Source organism: Triticum urartu, chromosome 3 (assembly GCF_003073215.2).
Source record: "Triticum urartu cultivar G1812 chromosome 3, Tu2.1, whole genome shotgun sequence".
Classification (NCBI taxonomy): Eukaryota; Viridiplantae; Streptophyta; class Magnoliopsida; order Poales; family Poaceae; genus Triticum; species Triticum urartu.
In genome coordinates this window covers 11,994,482-12,016,849 of record NC_053024.1, presented here as the reverse complement: position 1 = coordinate 12,016,849, position 22,368 = coordinate 11,994,482, and the positions used below count along the sequence as shown (strand labels likewise).

The following is a 22,368-nucleotide window of genomic DNA, read 5'->3' as shown; positions in this document are numbered from 1 at the left end:
GAAGACCTTAAAAGAACTTAGATGGCCAATCAATCAACTGAGCACAACCCAAATATTGGAGGTCTGGGATTACATGTAGTATTAGAAGGCTGAACACAGCCAGCAGCCAAGATCTAGATGACTAGCATTGTACCAATCAAGAAACACCAATGCACTACATCCAAGGAAATGCTGGTGGATACAGAGATATGTTAGCCCATATGTAAGGTATCAATATTCAAATTTGATTTTTGGTGATTTTTTGTCAAAAGATTATTGGTGGCAAGATGGCACCAAGGGAATCCCATAGATATTTATAATGCATTTTACACAACAAAGCCAACTATTTGAGTGCAACTAGTCTTATGTTATTATTTATACAAACCAACAATCCAATACACTTGATGAAAAATTTCCAAAGTGTGGGTGAAATAGAAAATCCAAAATGCATTCATCCTTCTGCAAGACATATATTTTAGCTATATTTCTACAGGTTACAATGGGACTTATATATTGAAGAGAGAATAATAACAAATATATGATACATTTAAATCTTGTCACGCTAATGCGAATCACCCTGCTAGTTCTACCGGGTATTAATACTCCTTTTTTTTTTGCGAAGTTACTCCCTTTTAGATATATTATGTGAGTATTGTCGACAATGGAACTTGCAGGGAATGAATCAACCTTATTATTCAGGCACGTTAAAGCTGCGCAACTTATTGGCTCTGCACACCCTGATGAGGGTGTGCCACCCGATCCCAAGTGTGGTCAGCCCTGCTGCAATTGCGAATACCCTCCACCCAGCTACCACGCACACATAGGCTAGGAACACCGATGGCACGGGCAGCGGCAGAGGCACTTGGTAGGGGCGCTTTAGTGTTGGGTACTTGGCCCGGAGCCAGAGGAAGGAGGAAAACTCAAGCAACGTGCCCGGGCTATAGAGGAAGTTCGTTGTTGCAACGATGTCGTCGAAACTGAGAAACGAGACAGTGATGGTGACAGCCATTTACGTAGTGATGGCAACCCATGGGGTTCCGGTGCAAGTGGCGCGGCCGGAGAAGTCGGACGGGAGGAGGCCTAGGTCCGCCGTTCCATGGAGCTGGAACACGCCACTGCTCATCTGGGCCTCAAACATGCCAATGGAGGAGATTACGGCGCCTGCCCTTGTCCAGTACTTGAGCCATGGACCCCCGATGATGCCTGTTTAGATACAACAAAATTATGAAATAAGTTAAAAGGCTGATTGTAACATGTACTCACAGATTTCACCCAGCTTGATTGTAGCACAAGCATGCCATGCCAACGGCTTTTTTCCAGTAGAGAGCATCCTGCGTCTCTTTATTCTTTTTGTTGGCTTTACAACAGTTTTTCATATGTGCACTTGAAAGCTATAGGGCCTTCCCTCGGAAGGGACAGTGGATTGTAAAACATTAGTCTAACCAGTGGTCTGCTGCCGTCCACCTCACTAGTGGAGCTCTAGACATGGCCCATAGTCAAGTCATAATCTCATCTTTATCGTCTTCTAACATCTCCTAGCTAGTCCACCGGTGCACCTAATTATTCCTCACAATGCCCACACCTTTGTTGATTCTCCTTCTCACCGTCTTGTGATATAATCATATGCCCATCACTGTCGTCCACCACTAATCTGCTGTTGGGACTTAAACCCAGGATCACACACGCACGCGAGATGGATTCAAACTCTTCTCTGAAGAACACAGACGAACTGAACCAAAGTTCAGAGAGGAGATAGTGTATTTGGCGACGCGCAATCCTTGTGTCTTTTCTGTTTTTCCCTTTTATTCAGATAGCAACTGTATGCCCGAGAATCTTGCCCACGATCCATTTCTTCCGCGCCATCCCACGGATGCAATCGTGGCCAAGTCCTCGCACACTTACAAGAAGTAGTTTAACTGAAACAAAAAACTATCCTATGACCTTGACTGAACCGCAACGTGAACAACATCACGTTTCTGGTTTTATTTATGAATGCATAAAGACTGAACAAAAAACTCTAACTTGGCAGGTTCAGATTCGTCAAGGGTAACATAACATCTGCCAACCATATTCAACATCAGGTGAGGGTAATATGATGATATACTAGAGAATACCACACTTTGCTGTGTGAATCGATTGCAATATATTACAGTGATTTGATTGTATGAAACATGCATAGTTGAATTAATAATATATGAAATAAAACTAAAATTAAATTGTACTCCTATACATTATATTTGATTATTATTGTGTAGTCAAAACATATTTTGAATGAAAATGGCGTAATACAATGGAAGAAAATTCTCAAGCATGTTGAATGGACCTTTGGTGAGGTGACATATGTGATGAGGTGGGATATGTGCATGGGATCAGCTAATAATGAAAACTTTTTCCTCATGCATGATGTGGTGGACCTTTGTTGAGGGGGCATATTTGCATGTTAAGATAATAAATAGAGGGGTTATGTGGAATTGTGGATGACTATTTAGGTATGTAGGATATAGGATTTGCATCTAGCTTTGTGGATCCAAAATGTAATATGAAGACATAGGCATTATGGTGATGTGTCCTGAATTTTAGAACTAACGGTACCACTCTATGTTCTACAGTGAGTTGTCCTTGTCAGTGAGGAGAAGATGCTATACATGTCTTAATTTCGTTAACAACTATTTTCTCTGTACAATATGGCCTACTGTACGGAGTGAAGAGGACAGAACCACCTGAGTGGAGAGGCCTACTGCCCACCGTCTCTCTGATGGCCACCACACAATTAGTCAGTCAAGTCAAGATCTATCCTCGTCACGACACCACCTGATTTACTGAAGTGTACTGTACGTCCTTTCCTCTTTGATTTGATTTCCGACCTGAGCACGTGGTATCTTAACTATTGTGATAATTGTATGTAAGGTCGTAAGCGTCTATATTTTCTTTTAGAAAAGGAGGAGGACCCCGGCCTCTGCATCTGGACGATGCATATAGTCATTTTATTAATTATTCACACAAGACTTTAAAAAGTAACAGGAAGATTAAAACCACCGTCTATGCAACATCTGTCGCTACTCATATCCAATTGATGAAGGAATGTTGATAGTCTGGGCCTAATACCAAACAGACTTCGCAGCCAAACCTAACATCTAAGACCTGAGGTCCCAATCAGGACGCCAACCGGGTATGGGGCACCCACCAGTCCGGCGCACTCCACAACCAGGACGCCTGCCGGGTATGAGGTCACTGTAGCCACCTGTCTATCCTCAATGTTGTACTGCTGCATCTACCTTGCCCGGTCTAGCTGCCGTCGACGCCAGACAACGCCACTATCCTGCTCTCGTCCATCATCACACGTCCACCGGCGAGACCCCGCTGCTCCATCCCGCTGAGACCCGTCGTTGTCGACGTGCCAGATGCCACGTCGCTCCTCCTTCGCGAACACCACCTGCTGCAACTAGCCCCATCCCCTCCGCCTGCAGTTCCTCTAACCGAACACCCAAACACCGCAGGCGGCGCCTCCAAGAAGGGTATGACACAGGCAGTGCCGCCGCCGCGCAAACTAAGGAGAGTTTGGGTTTTCACCCGGGCATGGGGTCGGGGTGGAGGGTAGGGACCTCGACGGTGCCTGCAAGGAGGAGAACGGCAACCCTGGTCGTCGCCACCATCTGGATGAACGAGTCATCCAGAGTTTCCTCCGGTCCGATGTCACCTCGACCAGCCCTCGCGAATGCATCGAGGCCGACGACCGCGATCGTAAGCCACCAAGTGCAGCGGGAGAGACCTACAGTGCGCAGGAGATCCATTGGCAACTCACCGCCCACGCGGTCAAGACGCCGTCCATCCACCCCCCACGAAAGTTGCCAGCCGAGGGCGCCGTCGCCATGCCTAACGGGGCCACCGCCCCAGGTCCAGGTTCCTCCACGATGGATGGAGTGATGAGATCCGCCACGAGCGATGAGATCCGGCACCGCGCGGCCGACGCCATCGCCCAAGCCCGCCGTCGACCGATCCCACCGCAGGCGGGAGCCCACACGCTGCCGGAAATCCCACACCCATGGATCTGGGAGCCCGTGCACCACCATAAGCCCGCCGCCTCCGAGATCTGCCACATCGTCGGGAGGGCCGCACCCCGCGGATCAGGACACCCGCGCTGTCGCGGCTCCGGAGGAGGGAGGAGAGACCCTCCGCCGCCGCTGCCGCACGCACGGGCTTTGCCCGGCGCCGACCATTGGCAGTGGAGGAGGGGGAGAAGGGCGCAAGAGGGTTACTAGGCGGCGGCGGCTAAGCCCTCCCAAGCCGCCCGCGGGGGAGACAACGCGAGAGGGACGCCCTATGAAACGTGAGATGTCAAAAGCGTGTGTAGGTACCTGCGGCATCAGCCAAGTAGCCGTTCACCCATGCATCCAGCGTGGCGTCCGTGGCGCCGGTCGCGGCCATGACCGGCAGCAGGTAGCTGGCGGCAATCAGAACGACCGCTGCCACAAGTGCCCGCGGGAACATGCGCTCCGGCCACTCCACTTCGCTGGCCATGGTGCTCGCGTTGTCCCAGTAATTGAGGTTCCAGAACATCGTGTTGAAGAACAGCCTCCCCTCCACCCGCATCACACACCGCCCCGGCCGTACCTTGGGCACCGCCATGGCTGTCATCAGCATGAACGGGGCCAGCGAGGCTATTCTCTGTTGGGACAAATCTGATACCAGCTCTCTTTCTCTCACTCGCACAAACGAAGATGGAAGATGGAGCACACAATTTTTTCGGCGCACAAATGCCTCGGACGCACGAACAGCCTCACTTTACTAGGCACAAACCCGGGCGCGGCAACGTACCGCAGCCTATCCAGAGGAGCTCTCTCACAGCCGACCGGGCGCATACCACGGTCCCGGTGGAGACTACCTCATCTCTGCCTCCTAGGCTCAGCTCATACCGGCGCGCTTTGATCAGTACATGGGGAGGGGTATTTATACCCAGGCTAGCACACAGGCGCACGCACACCTGCCACTCTTGGCCACGCACGCACACGTTCAACACTACCTGGCCTAACCTCACCCAACGGCCACACACGAGCTAACCAGTTAACAACCATGCATGCAGACGATCACATCCAGTCCTATGCATGTGCTAACTGACTAACTACACGCACCACATCTGCTGGTCGTGCTGGTTCTCCACAACGGCACAACCACGTCCGCCAATGCACGCGCTAAGTCAAGATTATGGCTGACATTCCCAGCGCCGTAGCGCCCCACGCGACGACGCTCAGGCCGGCGAAGTTAGACAGGGCGAGGAGTAGCGTCATGCCAATCACCGTGGCTGAGCGTGCCCTGTCTGGTCTCGCGACTGCGAGCACCACGCCACCGAGGTAGTCGGCCACGGGAGCCGGGTAGGCGGCGATGTTGACGACGATGCTGAGGTACTTCGAAGTGCTGAGGAGTGATCCCGCCAGCGAGCAGAAGGCGTGCTCTGCCCACAAGACGAAGCCGCCGTTGCCCAGGAACGCGGCGGCAAGCTCCACCGTAACGAGCGACTCTGGGACGCCCCACGGCAATGGAAACACGAGGAAGTTGAGCAAGGTGAACAGCGGCCCCGCTGCGCGGACAGAGCCGTACGGGCCGCCTGCCACCTGGAAGTAGATCAGAAAGACGAGCGGAATCAGGGTGATCTTGCGCTTGCACTGTGCGCGTATACGATAAAGTACAGCTATGTAGCTCATCAGTGGAATTGATTAATTGATGTTGCCGCAGCTTCTCCCACGGCTCGCCCTAGCTCTCTCGAACGACAGAAGAAGGAGGAGACAGGAGGAAGAAGAAAGACACAGGGGACAAGGTGGTTTTTCCGGCGCACGTACGCCCGCCGCCTGGCTATACTTGGGCACGAACTCAAAACCCACACCAGTTACAATGCACATATGAGAGGCTTTATACCAGGGACACGCCTGGGCACTAACCCAGGTTCTCCCCCCACTCGGAGCACTCGGTCCGGCCCGCTCTGGCTGCGCCCACCCTGCGCACGATTGCGCCTGGGTCGTGGCGAGCCTGCAACAGACCAGCACCTCCCGCCGCCTCGCTCACCAACTGACTAGGCCTACACACACGCACAGTGTACACCCGCACGGACACCCCCGTGCATCACACGCGTGCACGCACACACACACCTACGCCGTTGTCCCGACGCGCCCGACACACCTAGCGCGCACCCATACACGCACTCGATGTGTCAGGCTCGTCGCCGCGGCTTATTCCGGCAACCACTCATCCCCTAAGCCGCGGCCTAGCTGAGTGCCGTTCCGACGTCGTCGTCGCCATGGTTGCTGCCGCCCAACGCCGTCGTGTGCCTCCAGCACGAGCCGCCACAGATGCCATGCAACGCGGCCACCTTGCCGGCCGCTGTGGCGAACCGCCGCCGATGCAGCTACCGTCGTGGTGCACCCCGTCAAGTGCCACTCGCTGCCACCGCAGCAGCTCGCAGCTTCGTGCGCCGATGTGCTGCATCTCAGTGCCACGCGCGGCTGCGCCTCCACGGTCATCGCGCCGAGCCGCCGCAGCCTGCGCCACCACGCAGGTCCTTCGCGACCGCCGCTGCTCCTCGCGCGCACGGCATCACACTGCATCACCGTGGACTCGCCGCGCACTGCAGCTGATGCCTCCATGTCCGCCGCGCACGCCGCCGCACGCCACGGCCGCCCCTCTAACCTTGTGGCTCTGAATACCAATTGATATTGCCGCAGCTTCTCCCACAGCTCGCCCTAGCTCTCTCTTTGTGCTCTCGAACTACAGAAGAAGGAGGAGATAGGAGGAAGAAGAAAGACATAGGGGACAAGGTGGATTTTCCGGCGCACGTACGCCCGCCGCCTGAACGGCAATACTTGAGCACGAACTCAAAACCCACACCAGTTACAACGCACATACGAGGGGCTTTATACCAGGAACATGCCTGGGCACGAACCCACGTTCTCCCCCCACTCGGAGCACTCGGTCCGGCCCGCTCTGGCCACGCCCATCCTGCGCACGATTGCGCCCGGGATGCGGCAAGCCCGCAACAGACTAGCTCCTCCCGGCCGCCTCGCTCGCCAACTGACTAGGCCTACACACCCGCACGGACACCCCGTGCATCACACGCACGCGCGCGCGCACACACACACCTACGCCGTGGTCCCGACGTGCCCGACATGTCTAGCGCACGCCCATACATGCACTCGACGCGTCCGACTCGTCGCCGCGGCTTATTCCGGCCAACATAATCATCGTACAATGATGGGATTACTAAGACTAGCCACAGTCAGGAGTTACTTCGACTAGTAACATGTATTACTAGTCTATTTTACTACCTCTATAATGGAGAATAACATATGTGTGGTGTTATGCAACACTTTATTTATTAGGTTATAGACTCTTTTTTTCTTGATATTTGTGATATTATTCATAGTATCAGTAACTAGCTATGTTATCGCATGCCACTTTTTCATCATTAATTACATGACACATCATCTATTTTTTAGGTAAATACGATGTTACCACCTATGTTACTCCCACTGTGGGTAGTGTAAGTATCGCACGGACGGCAGTTCCGCCCAATATTTGGTTGGTCAAATAATTTAATTATTGGCTTAGCCCCATGCAAGTTGGTCATACCACATTTCCGGTTTATAAGGCTTGCACGTATCTATAGGTTGAAAAATAGGCCAATTATAATACTATAGTTATATGTCACAAAAAAATATCATTAGAAACTTCAAATCATATACTTTATAATGGTATAAATTTTGGACTATAGAACTTATCTTAGGTTCGTCAAATTACATATCTAAGGATACTCGCAAGCCTTATAAACCGGAAAGGCAGTAGTAGTACTTTACATCATGACGTCCACATCCTCTAGTGTCCGATGAGAGTCGGATCCGTACCGTCTTTACCACGGACACTATCTACGTTCATCCCTAACTTCTCATACTATCGAGAAAACTACACAAGAATTCCATGTTCATCTTCTCCCTCTGACATGTTTCAATTGTCGGTTATATTGCATTTATATGTATGAAGTATGCAAAAAATCCATCTGACATGTGCTGGATGGATGAAACGAGTGCCATGACAATGGATTGTGCATTCTCAATGGCGGTACATACGAACCGACTGGAATAAATACATTTTCTCATGTCCACGCCTTATTGAGCTAACCTCTAATAGGTCACCAGAGCTCCACTCTTTCAAAGCTCACATGAACTTGTTTTAAGTGCACATGTTAAACTAAGAGTACAAGTTGTAGATACTTCTTTCCACATACACCAATACTAATTTAAATGCAGTGGATAGATAAACAATTACACAATTAGTACAATCGATACCAATGTGAGTGAAAATATTCCTATTATCATCTTAGTACACAATTATGACTATCGACAACATACAAAATTCCTTACAAGAAAATAATTAGGGCATGTTGTTAATTTATTTTAATTCTTCTTTATAAAGAACAAATCCAATTGCATATGCAAACAAGATTTATACTGGGAGGTCATACAGGGACATAAACGGATTGCTTTCTATAGTGTTCATGAAATGACAACAAGATGTATAGCTAGACCTATGCTAAGAGAATGCAACAACTAATGTAGCGGGCGTGCATACTGCGAGTAGTCTGGTTCGTGTACTTGCAGCTCAAGGACTAACTGTGTTTATATTATAGAGAAAAAATGAATATAATGTGATATTTGTAAAATATATTTAATACTGCCTTTTGTGATTTTCAGAAACAGAATTAGTTTGGATGTATGTCATAGCCAATAGAAATATACATATTATCATCCTATATTATGTGGTAATTAGAAATATTGGCAACGCACACAACTTCTTTAAGGATATTAGAAAAATGACTAACGAGTGAGTAGCCACCAACATGAGTGCCGATAGAGGAGTATGTAACCAAGAACCAAATATTTTCGGACATCTTGTTCATTTAGTTGTTATTTCTGTTGTTTATATAAAATAGGGAGCCATGTGAGGAGTCCGAATAGACACAAAACCAGTATAGTCATGCACAAAATGCAATACCTATGCCTACAATCCTTAAATGATTTTACTTTTTTCAAGTCATAAGATGCAATAAAATATTATGTGTACACATAAACAACTGAAACAATAATAAGTGTTTGCAAGATATTTAATCAAATCTAGGATTCGATACCTAGTTAGCAGGTGATGAAATACCTAAACCAATCATTTCTCCAGTAATAGAAATTTTACCTATGACCAAAAGGAATGTATGGATATGTAGTTGGAAAAATTGATACATTGACATTACTTAGTAGTTTGTTTTGGACCTTCCAATAGTTTCATTGCCTATTAGTGATAAGCATGCCAAACAAAAGCATGTATGATGATTAATTAATTTATTAGTGCACTTTGATGTTATGTTATTTTGGTGTACTAAGCAATGCAGTTCCATAAAACTATTTGAATCATGAGAACATGAAGTGATACAATTATATAACAATGTACAAAGATTATATAGTTCATAAAGCTTTTAATTGAAGCCAAAAATGTATATTGATTTGCAGAAAAAAATTATATGGGATCATAACTACTTTGAACAAAAAGTACATTGCGGCCGTCACATGCTCATTTGCGTGGGCACTGTGCTAGTTTCGTTCGAAAAATATGAGGAGCAGAGATAGTAGCATATGTTGGGGAACGTAGTAATTTAAAAAAAAATCCTACGCACACGCAAGATCCATCTAGGTGATGCATAGCAATGAGAGGGGAGAGTGTTGTCCATGTACCCTCGTAGACCGAAAGCGGAAGCGTTATGACAACGCGGTTGACGTAGTCGTACGTCTTCACGATCCGACCGATCCTAGCACCGAAAATACGGCACCTCCGCCATCTGCGCACGTTCAGCTCGGTGACGTCCCACAAACTCTAGATCCAGCTGAGGTCGAGGGAGAGTTTCGTCAGCACGACGGCGTGATGACGGTGATGATGAAGTTACCGATGCAGGGCTTCGCCTAAGCACTGCAACGATATGACCGAGGTGGAAATCTGTGGAGGGGGGCATCGCACACGGCTAAACAATCAACTTGTGTGTCTATGGGGTGCCCCCTCCCCCATATATAAAGGAGTGGAGGAGGGGAGGGACGGCCCTCTCATGGCGCGCCCAAGGGGGGAGTCGTACTCCCGGTGGGAGTAAGATTCCCCTTTCCCTAGTTGGAGTAGGAGAGGAAGGAAGGAGGAGAGAGGGAGAAGGAAAGGGGGGCTGGCCCCCCACCCCAATTCGGATTGGGCTTGGGGGGGGGGGGGCCCCCCCCCTTGGCCGCCTTCTCCTCTCTCCCACTAAGGCCCGTAGACTCCTCGGGGGGTTCCGGTAACCCCCCGGTACTCCGGTAAATGCCCGAACTCACTCGGAACCATTCCGATGTCCAAACATAGCCTTTCAATATATCAATCTTTATGTCTCGACCATTTCGAGACTCCTCGTCATGTCCGTAATCACATCCGGGACTCCGAACAACCTTCGGTACATCAAAACACGTAAACTCATAATACTGATCGTCATCGAACGTTAAGCGTGCGGACCCTAAGGGTTCGAGAACTATGTAGACATGACCGAGACTCGTCTTAGGTCAATAACCAATAGCGGAACCTGGATGCTCATATTGGTTCCTACATATTCTACGAAGATCTTTATCGGTCAAACCGCATAACTACATACGTTGTTCCCTTTGTCATCGGTATGTTACTTGCCCGAGATTCGATCGTCGGTATCTCAATACCTAGTTCAATCTCATTACCGGCAAGTCTCTTTACTCGTTCCGTAATGCATCATCCTGCAACTAACTCATTAGTCACATTGCTTGCAAGGCTTATAGTGATGTGCATTACCGAGAGGGCCTAGAGATACCTCTCCGACAATCATAGTGACAAATCCTAATCTCGATCTATGCCAACTCAACAAACACCATCGAACACACCCTAGAGCATCTTTATAATCACCCAGCTACGTTGTGACGTTTGATAGCACACAAAGTGTTCCTCCGGTATTCGGGATTTGCATAATCTCATAGTCATAGGAACATGTATAAGTCATGAAAAAAGCAATAGCAACAAACTAAATGATCATCGTGCTAAGCTAACGGATGGGTCAAGTCAATCACATCATTCTCTAATGATGTGATCCCGTTAATCAAATGACAACTCATGTCTATGGCTAGGAAACTTAACCATCTTTGATTCAACGAGCTAGTCAAGAAGAGGCATACTAGTGACACTCTGTTTGTCTATGTATTCACACATGTACTAAGTTCCCGATTAATACAATTCTAGCATGAATAATAAACATTTGTCATGATATAAGGAAATATAAATAACAACTTTATTATTGCCTCTAGGGCATATTTCCTTCAGCATATCCTTCAGATAGTAGTGGTATCAACCTAAATATTTAAGCTAATGATAACCTATAAACAACTTAGATGGCCATCATTCAACTGAGCACAATCCAAATACTGGAAGTCTGGGATTACATATAGTATTTGAAGGCTGCAGTCTTAACACATCCAGCAGCCAAAACCTGGATGGCTAGTTGTATACCAATCGAGAAAGACAATGCACGGAAACTCACGTAGATACGGAGATATGTTAGCCCACGTATGAGCTATCAAATATTTGGATTTGATTTTGCGTGATTTTTCTCAAAAGATTATTGGTTGGAAGATGACACCAAGGGTATCACAGATATATGTATAATGTGTCTTACACAAATAAACAAACTAACTGAGTGCAATGTACTTATGCTATTATTTATACAAATCACAATCCGATACACTTGATGAAAATAATCCAAAGTGTGGGTGAAATAGAAAATCCTGAGTGCATTCATCTTTATGCAAGACATATATTTTAGCTATATTTCAAACAATTTACGATGCGTCCTAATATATTTTGGACAAAATAATATCAATTATATGACACGTTTGATTCTTGTCGCGCAAATGCGTGAATCACCCTGCTAGTTCTACTGGGTATTAATACTCATTTCTAGATATATTATGTGAGTGTTCTGGACAATGGAACTTGCCGGGAATGAATCAACCTGATGATTTGGGCACGCGAAAACTGAGCAATTTCTTGGATCTGAACAGCTTCATGAGGCCGTGCCACCCGACACCGAGCGCGGTCAGCCCTGTAGCAATGGCGAATACCCTCCACCCAGCAACCACACACACGTAAGATAGGAATGCCGATGGCACAGTGCACATGGCCATGAGTGCGGGCAGTGGCAGAGGCACGTGGTATGGGCGCTTCAGTGTTGGGTACTTGACTCGGAGCCAGAGGAACGAGGAGAACTCGAGTAGTGTTCCCAGGCTATATAGGAAATTTGATGTTGCGACGATGTTGTCGAAACCGAGGAAGGAGACGGCGATGGTGATAGCGGTTGATGCAGTGATTGCAACCCATGGGGTTCCGGTGCGAGCGGCACGACTGCCAAAGACGGACGGGAGGAGGGAGGAGGCCTAGGTCCGCCATGCCGTGGAGCTGGAACGCGCCACTGCTCATTTGGGCCTCGAACATGCCAATGGAGGAGATTACTGCGCCTGCACCGGTCCAGTACTTGAGCCATGGTCCCCCGATGATGCCTGTTTAGATACAACAAAATTATGAAATAAGTTAAAAGGCCGATTGTAACATGCACTCGCTAGATTCAACCTAGCTTGATTGTAGCACAAGCATGCCATGCCTATGACCTTTTTCTTGAGTATTTACAGTTGTACAGAGCTAACTACGTCTATTTTATTCTTTTTGTTGGCTTTACCACAGTTTTTCATATGTGCACTTCATAGGAATAGCAGCTCTAGCAGCTACATGGCCCATAGGCAAGTCACAATCTCATCTTTATCATCTTCTTACATGTCCTAGTTCACCGGTGTGCATCTAATTATTCCATGCGACGCCCCCACTATTGTTTATTCTCCTTCTCACCAACTTGTGATGTAATCATATGTCCATCACTGTCAGCCACCACTAATCTGCCAACCGTATTCAGATCAGGTGAGTATTAATTATATGATGATATACTAGAGAATACCCCAGCGTTGCTGCCGGAATCAACTGCAATATATTTCCAGTAATTTGATTGTATAAAAGATCCATAGTTGAATTAATAATATATGAATCTTTTCCAGTAATTTGATTGTATAAAAGATCCATAGTTGCAATATATTTCCCGCCCACCGTCTCTCAGATTGCCACCAGACAATTAGTAGTCAAGTCGAGATATATATATATATCATCATGACACACCTCTTTTACTGAACTGTACGTCCTTTCCTCATTGATTTCAGTTCCGAGGTAACCACGTGGTACATTAATTATCGCGATAATTGTACGTAAGGTTGTAAGCGTCGGTAGGTACCTGCGGCATCAGCCAAGTAGCCGTTCACCCATGCATCCGGTGACGCGTCCGTGGCACCGGTCGCGGCCATGAGCGGCAGCAGGTAGCTGACGGCAATGAGAACTACCGCAGCCGTAAGCGCCCGCGGGAACGTCCGCTCCGGCCGCTCCACCTCGCCCGCCATGGTGCTCGCGCTGTCCCAGTAGTTGAGGTTCCAGAACAGCGTGTTGAAGAATAGCCTCCAGTCTTTCTTCCTCCCATCCACCCGCGTCACCCACCGCCCCGGCCGTATCTTGGGCACAGCCATGGCCATCATCAGCACGAACGGGGCCAGCGAGGCTATCCCCAGCGCTGCCGCGCCCCACCCGACGACGCTCAGCCCGGCATAGTTCAGCAAGGAGAGGAGAAGTGTCATGCCGACCACCGTGCCCATGCGCGCCCTGCCGGGTCTCGCGACTGCCGGCACCGCGCCACCGAGGTAGTCAGCCACGAGAGCCGGGTAGGCGGCGATGTTGATGACGATGCTGAGGTACTTCCAGGTGCCGAGGAGCGAGCCCGCCAGCGGGCCGAAGGCGTGGTCTGCCCAGAGGACGAAGCCACCGTTCCCCGGGAACGCGGCGGCGAGCTCGGCGGTGACGAGTGATTCCGGGACGCCCCACGCCAAGGGGAACACGAGGAAGCCCAGTAGAGTGAAGAGCGGCCCGGCGGCGCGGACGGCCTGCTCGGAGCCGTACGGGCCGCCTGCCACATCGAAATAGATCAGGAACACGAGCGTAATCATGGTGATCCTGCGCTGGTGGTCGGACTCGGACGGCGTCGGGCCACCGCCTTGTTGCGGGACGGTGGCGTGCAGTTGAGGATGTTCTTGTTGTTCCTGACTCTGTCTCGGTGATGATTGCTTGGTCATTAGGATTTCTTGATTCATGGTGAGTTTATTCGCTAGTGTCGAGGAACAAGCTAGGCAGCTAAGCGCGCAGGTGCTGATCATTCTTGTGGGCATTGTGCTATATAGCTTGAGCAGCCGGAACAGATATGTAAGAAACACCACGAAAATAATAGAGAGAAGTGCATATTACACCCCTCAACTCTAGCCCTAGTTTAATATACAACCTCCAACTCTAAAACCGTCTAATCTGCAACCTCCAATTCTTAAAACCGGCCAAAATTCAACCCTCCACTCCCCTTGACCGGTTTTGACCGGGTCTGACCCATTGACTGATGAACAGTAAATTTGAAAAAAAATGGAAAATTCAGAAAAATAAAAATAAAAAAATTGTAAATTCAAGAAATAGTTGGGAACAAAATTTTAAAAATAATTTTGACTTTTCCACCGTGCGAACAGTAATTCAAAAAAAGTTCGAACTTTTGGAACGAAAATTTTCCCTCGGTCACTGTTCACGCAGTGAAAAAATGATTTTCCTGATTTTTTTTACTTTTTTGAATACTGTTCATGCTGTTTACAGTAATTCAAAAAACAAATCCCGATGAATTTTGTTTCCAATTTATTACCTCCGGGTACATGTAAAACAAACTGAATTTTTAATACTGTTCACCGGTGAAAAGTCGAATTTATTTTTTAAAAATTCTGTTCCCAATTTTTTTTTAAATACTGTTCATCCGGAGGCAAAAAATGCTTTCTAAAATTTTATTTTTCTAAATTTTCATTTTTTTCCGAACTTACTGTTCATCAATCAATGGGTCAAACCCGGTCAAAACCGGTCAAGGGGAGGGGAGGGTTGAATTTTGGCCGGTTTTAAGAGTTGGAGGTTGCAGATTAGACGGTTTTGGAGTTGGGGGTTGTATATTAGACTAGGGCTAGAGTTGAGGGGTGTAATATGCACTTCTCTCAAAATAATATCTAGCCGAGCTATCTTCTCGTTAGTACTAGTACTAGTATGGTGGGTCTCACAAATGCGAGGGCAACCATTTAGTGTGTTGAAAGTGACAACGGTATAGATTGATGGTTTTATCCATGTCCACATTATGTGATAGTAAATAATACTGTTCTATATTAAATAAATACCACCTTCGAGATGGAAAACCCTTTTAATCAGTTTCATTTTGGGGATGATTGTTATTGCATTCCCAAAAATATCCTATTAGTGATCATATGCGTCGTTTATACATGATAATAAACCCATATGTAGAATTTCATTTACGTGCGAGTTGTTTTCTAGTATTGGTTTGACTTTGTATCATTATGTGACCACAGGTTAACATTCTTTTTTTTCAGGGATGTTAACATTCAGTTTCACACCAATTGGTATTATAAATATATAGTTAAAAATCTATCAGTTGATACTATAAATATATAGTTACAAACTCGCTCCAGTTCTTGTAGTCGTCGTTAGGTGGTCTACAAACCTAAGTGTAATTTTTACTTCTCGTGTTCTTCATGCTAAATTAACAGTTGATAAATAGATCAAAAACTTTCTCGCAATTTTTTTATCAGTTGTGGCGTTAATAAAATTTCTGCTCCTGGGCAATGGTTTAGATGTTCCATCGAATGGAATAGGTAAACATATATCATATCTTATTGTATTAAGTTATTCTTGTCAATAGGTAGAGAAAACCTAAGTAGAAAGAATGTTTATTTTACCTTTCACAACTTCTCCATCTCATTTCCTAGGGTCATTCTTAAATATGTGAAATATTCCTCTATTATTAAAACCTGGCAACTTTGATATGGTCAAAAATATATACTCTACTTGACAATTTAGATATGGATAGTTTCAATTATCCAACTTTAACTGATACTTTGCGTATAAATTTGCTACTAAGAAACTAAAAGAAAATTGGAACTTACTTTTTAACACAAATTTAATCATATATTTTCTTTGGGTATTTTTATAATATATTTATATACATATTGTTACTGAATTATAGCTAATTTGAAGAGAAGGTCGAGCTGGAATTTTTTCTATTTTGGGCCTAGCCCAATAGCAGTTTCAGAAATTCCTAATAAATCCTAGAGGCCCACGCAGCCCATTCGTGCAAGGCAAGAGGTGGAACTAAAGTTTAGTCCCACATTGCTAGTTTAGAGGGAGTTGGACCTCTTTATAAGGGAGGCTCTTTCTCCACATGTATGAGGATGAGAACAAGAGGGACATCCAGGCACGCTCCTCCTCCACCGCCCGCCTCGTCACGACACGACACGACATGACACGGGTTGCGGGAATGAGCCGAGCCGATGTCTAAATTCGAAAGGTCACGCGGAAGCTGAAAAACTCTTGTCCCTCGCATTACATTATTTGCCATTTGCCTCTCGTTTTCCTCTCCCCCACTTCTAAAACGATTTTCGAAAACCTTTTCCTTTTCTTCGCCCTTCTTCCCGTATGTCTTTTTGTTTGTGTTTCCATGTGCCTTCTATTTGCTTGCATCTTTGCTTGCTAAAAATCTATTCATATGGATCCACTTAAAGTGTTCTACTTGGATCATCTTCGATCTATATGTTCTCGTGCTGAAACCCCAACTAGTTTAGTTGAGCGAAAATCTTTAGATGAGCATGCTCATTTTGTGCGTCATCGTTTGTCTGAAAAGGGGAAGCTCTTATGGTATAAAATAAATAGTTTGCTATGCTATGCTTGGAATCTTTGTGAAATTTATGATTTTACTTGTTGCTCTAAGAACCCTAAAAAACACCTTCCCTACCTATGTGAGTTTAATGATAATGAAATCTTATCTTCTTATGCAAAGGGTGTTTATAGTTACTATGATATCGAACAAATTGAAGAATTTGTTGTTTTTAAGGGTGCTCATGAAGTTGCTTCTTTGATTGAAAAGTATGATATTACTCTCTACAAATCTGAAAATTCCGACATACTTAAATATTGCTATGAAAACTATGCTCATCATGCCTATGTTAAAGAATTTATTGAGAGAATGACCATTGCTTTGGAAGAAAATAATGATATGCACGAATCTATAGATAATTATGATTCCGATTATTTGATTGAAATATCCCTTGATGAACATGATGCTTCCTATTCTTATGGACATGATGCCAATATTTATGGAGATGATTTTGCTATAGTTCCTTATGTTAAACATGAGATTATTGCTATTGCACCCATACTTGATAGTTCCTTGAATCAAAATCATGATTGCAATGATTCTACCATCAATTCTATTAATGTCAATTGTGCTAATAATATGCAAAACCCTAAGCTTGGGGATGCTAATTTTGCTATGTCTACTAGTTGCAATGATCATGATTGGGGTGATTCTTCTTATGATCTTGAAAATTTATTTAAGCCCCATGATGAATATGAGATTGATAATAATGTTTGCAATAATATTGAAATGGGTTTGGAAAAGTGTCAACTTTAGATCCCACATATTTGGATAATGTTCAATCTTATGAATTATTTAATAAAAGTGGGTTTGGAGAGGTCATGCCTTTAGTTAATGATAATCCCACTATTTTGGAAGAGTGTCAACTTCGCATGCATGTGGATCGTGTTCAGAATATGTTATGTGATAGCCATTTTGTTGAATTTGCCTATGATCCTACATGTAATTATTATGAGAAAGGAAAATATGGTTGTAGAAAATTTCATGTTACTAAATTACCTCTCGCTATGATTTGCTTTTCTTTCTTTCTTCTTTCTTGCATATGCTAGATCTTGCTTGTCTTGCTAATTTGTTTTCCAATAAAATGCCTATGCATAGCAAGTATGTTCACTAGTAGAAAATGGCCCATTTATCCCGGTTGGTAAGGGCCTTTTGTCCAGGTTCCTGGACCGGGACTAAAGGGTCATTACTAATGCCCTAGCCCTTTAGTCCCGGTTCAGTCCAGAACCGGGACAGATGGGCGTCCAAGTGGCCGGTGCGCCGAGCCCAGGCAGGAGGGCCTTTGGTCCCGGTTGGTGGCACCAACCGGGACCAATAGGCATCCACTCGTCAGGATTTCAGGGGGTTTTTGTTTTTTTTTTGAAGGGGGGGGGGGGGGTGGGGGGTTTGGGGGGGTTAATTTAGGTGTTTCATATATTGTGTTAGCTAGCTAATTAATAGAGAGAAGTGTCCTCTCTTATGTCCGTGCTTGGTCGACGCTACGTACTATATACGTATAGAGAGGACTAGACACGCTAGCTAGCTATTAAGCAAACGAAGGAAACAGAAGATCGTCATGAACATATATGCATACAGAGAGAAGTGATATCGACCACCTCTCCTTCTCCGAGAGATTGGTCGAACAACAAGTTCTCGTATATCTATCCGACACTACCGGCTACATATATACAATAATTATCTCTTACAATATAATCTCCTAATTATATACGAACACAGGATCCACATGGTATTCTCCGTCTTCAGCGATCACGTGGTCAAGGAAGAATGCAGCCAATTCCTCTTGAATTGCTCGCATACGATCTGGTGGTAGGAGTTCATCCCGCATCCGAAATATCTAATTTGAAGAAGGGGGTCAATACATATATATATGAATAAATGAAACTCAACACAAATGATGGTAATAAAATAAAATTGTGAATATTATTGCTTACGCACTTCATATTGTTCTTCAGTGTACCCCCGTTCACAGGTCGTGTAGCGGATGGACTCGCAAACGTAGTATCCACAGAAATCATTCCCTTGATCCTGCCACAACCACTTTACAAGAAATAGAGGTCAATCAAACTGATAAGAAAGCATGCCAAATGGTATTGATGAAACTAGCGCTTGAATCACTAGGAGACGCGCGGAACATGCTACTATAGTACTTACTTTCGGGTATCTAAATTGCAGCTTCTTCGGCAGTCTCGGAGCTTTTCTGGTGAATTTTCTCCAAACCCTGCCAGACAAAAGAAAACAATTACTTGATATGAGGAAATGAACAAAGTTGCTGATATGGTGGATAATGATCGATTTAACTTACTCCTCGAGGATTTCAGTCATGTTCGCATACTCCTGGGGATCTTTTCGTCTCGATTCTAAGACGGTTACTAGTCCCTGCTCAAGCTTAATCTCTAGGAGAATATAGTGGGAACTGCGCACGCATGCATAACTCATCAATTACATTACTATAACCTGGACTAATATATAAGGGAAACCGAATATGCACAAGACAGTAACACTCACTTGAAGTTGTAAGGAAAGAGTATTATATCTTTGTTTTCATTTATTTTGAATGATCGTAGCAGGTTGGCCTCGGTATCTTCGGCATGAAATTTAACCTCAGTTGCATCTATGAGATTTGTGTTAATGAACCCAATATCACCGACTTGTCTTTTCTTCAATTCGGCGATCTTCAATCTGCATAATATAGTGAGGATAATTATAAATACATGCAATGAAAGAGCTGACCTATATAGAGAGACTTAATGACAGAAGTAGTAGTACTTACAGACAGTAGCAGGTGACCGTTGCTTTATCGAGGGCTCTTTGATTGGAAAACTGGAAGAACTACTCAAATGGATAATTCAACAGTTCAATTCCAACGAGGTCATGCTCCTCTCTAACTCTCAGCGTCAAAGTATTCCTCCCCTCAGACTCTCTGCAGGTTTTCATGTACCAATCATGCAATCTTCACATCATCGTTGATAGAGATCTTTCATCATTGACGAGAGGCTTCCCGTACTCAAATCTGTGTACCGCCTCCACCTCCAAGAAATCATAATGTACATCGTCGGGCAGGTAATCTCCAAGATTGCTATAACCGGGCACCATCCTCGGATCATTAGCGACGATGTCGCTAGGCACCTTCAGCGGGGGGCACGATTGCTTCGCTTGTTCGCCGAGCTGGGCAATTTGTTTCCCAGCTCGTCGTTCTTTTATCCTTTGATCACTGACAGTACTTCCCGACCGCTCCGCTTCGACAAATGTCTTTCCAATAATGCGCTCATAGTTGCCTTTCGGCAGAGACTTTGGTGGTTTTCTCAGGGCAGCCAGATTGCGCTTCGCTTTCACCGGATCTACCTTCTCCTCCGGAGGTGGATGTCTCTGTGCTTTCAACCCTTGAAACCAGTCCTTCACTTCGGTTCGCGCGATCTTTACGTTCTCCTCCGAGGTCATCTCGTATGGTAACTTCTCTGGAGTCTTCAGAGAAGGACCGAATCTGTATTTCCTCCCGCGTCTGGCTGTACTGTTAGACGTCGGCAGAGCAGACGGAACGGCTGTCTTCTTTCCTTGCTTACGAGGCGGAGGAGAAGGACTACGACGCGCCGGAGCAGCCGGAGCGGCGGCGGGTCTCTTCCGCCCTTGTTGCCCCTGTTCGAGCTCAGAATAGCACTTTCGTTTTTTAATGCACATTGTCGAGTCCTAATTTTAATCTAATAGCACTTATAATCTAAATGTAGACTTAAAATGAGCTAATTAACTTGATAGTTAAATAGCAAATGTGAGGCATACATTTTGATTATTTTGAAAAGCGGATACAACTGAGCTTGGAGAAAAAAGAAGATACATCTAAAGTTTCTGCATTGACTTTTACAAAAAAATTGTTTTATATGTAATTTACTGTTTTTGTCACGAAACAATACAACAATAGATCGGTGAAGTGTGGCATGACACTGGACGTTAATAGTGATTAGCCGAGTTAAGGGAGGTGATACAATGCCCTTTGAAATGCCACAAATCCGAACTGAGCTGTGACTTGGGTTCACCATGGGGGCATGTGTCAAGGGATGGAAGGTCGGGAGGTAGTAGGGAATATGTCAAGGACATCGAGGAGGGACTAGGCCGATGAAACGTGGCAATAATTAGCAGCGGATATAGCCAGAATTAGAGGTGATGGCGGTGATGTTTTGGAGATAGGAGAGAGGGACGTGAGTGACCGATTGAGAGAATGCCGGAAAGAGGACAGGGAAGGCATGCATACGTTCCATCCAGCTGATAGCTCAGGCATCCGTGGTAGCCAGGCCTCATCCAATGACAATTCAAGACACCACTGCAGTAGTAAAGGAGCAACCAAAATTCTTCATCGACTGGCATATAGGGACACGACGATACGAAGCCACAAACAGACCAGATTCGGATCACGAGGTATCCACGGGTTGCATGGTTAGCACCGCCGGCAGGTTTGTGAAAATTTAATGTTGATGGTGCAGTTTCGAGAAATGGTCGTACGGGCTCAGTTGGAGTGATTTGCCGCAGTGAAACTGTAGAGTCTTTGGTCTCTTCAGCTATGATCTTTTCGCATATTGTTGATCCTTCGATTCTAGAGACTCTGGCATGTAGGGAAACACAAGCATTGGCCAATGATCTTATTCAAAGATTATTTGCTGCTTCATAATGTTTATGAGCAGTAAAGGATGTTGAAGATGGTAGTGGAGGAGACAATGCAGCTATTGGTTGCGAGATCCATACAAGGAGAACCGAACTTGATGAATGACATTTTAGCCGTGAAAGTAGATATTGTAATTTTGAAGCTCATTATCTTGCAAAATTTTCGTTTTTTCCTGGTGTGGGACGCCACCTATGGCTAGGATTTCCCCATGATATTGTAATGATCCCTTTGAACATTGAATAAAGTGGAGTTGGATTATTCTAAAAAAGCTACGACCACGAAAAAGACGAAGACAATGACATCGACCTCTTCTTGCTTCATGTAGGGTCACTGGACTCCACGGGGTTCTTGCTGGTTCATGTCCAGACACAGGCGCAGCAGAACGTTAACGTTACCGGATGCTCCGAGTGTTTCTCTTGGTTCAAGGGCCAGTCCCAGGTCTGGACGCTGACCCCCAAGTTCAGGATGCTCCGCTCGTCGCTGTTCATTGGCTGCCAAAATGTTGTCTATGTATTGTCTGAAGGAAATATGCCCTAGAGGCAATAACAAAGTTATTATTTATTTCCTTATATCATGATAGATTGTTTATTATTCATGCTAGAATTGTATTAACCGGATAACATAATACTTGTGTGAATACATAGACAAACTAAACGTCACTAGTATGCCTCTACTTGACTAGCTCGTTAATCAAAGATGGTTATGTTTCCTAACCATAGACATGTGTTGTCATTTGATTAACGGGATCACATCATTAGTTGAATGATCTGATTGACATGACCCATTCCATTAG

At 45.5% G+C, this 22,368-nt stretch overlaps 2 pseudogenes; both read right to left on the bottom strand.

Moving 5' to 3' along the window:
* Positions 1–670: 670 nt before the first annotated feature.
* Positions 671–6,614, bottom strand: LOC125546485 (annotated as a pseudogene).
* A 5,433-nt stretch (positions 6,615–12,047) lies between these two features.
* On the bottom strand, positions 12,048–14,276 carry LOC125546484 (annotated as a pseudogene).
* Positions 14,277–22,368: the final 8,092 nt, after the last annotated feature.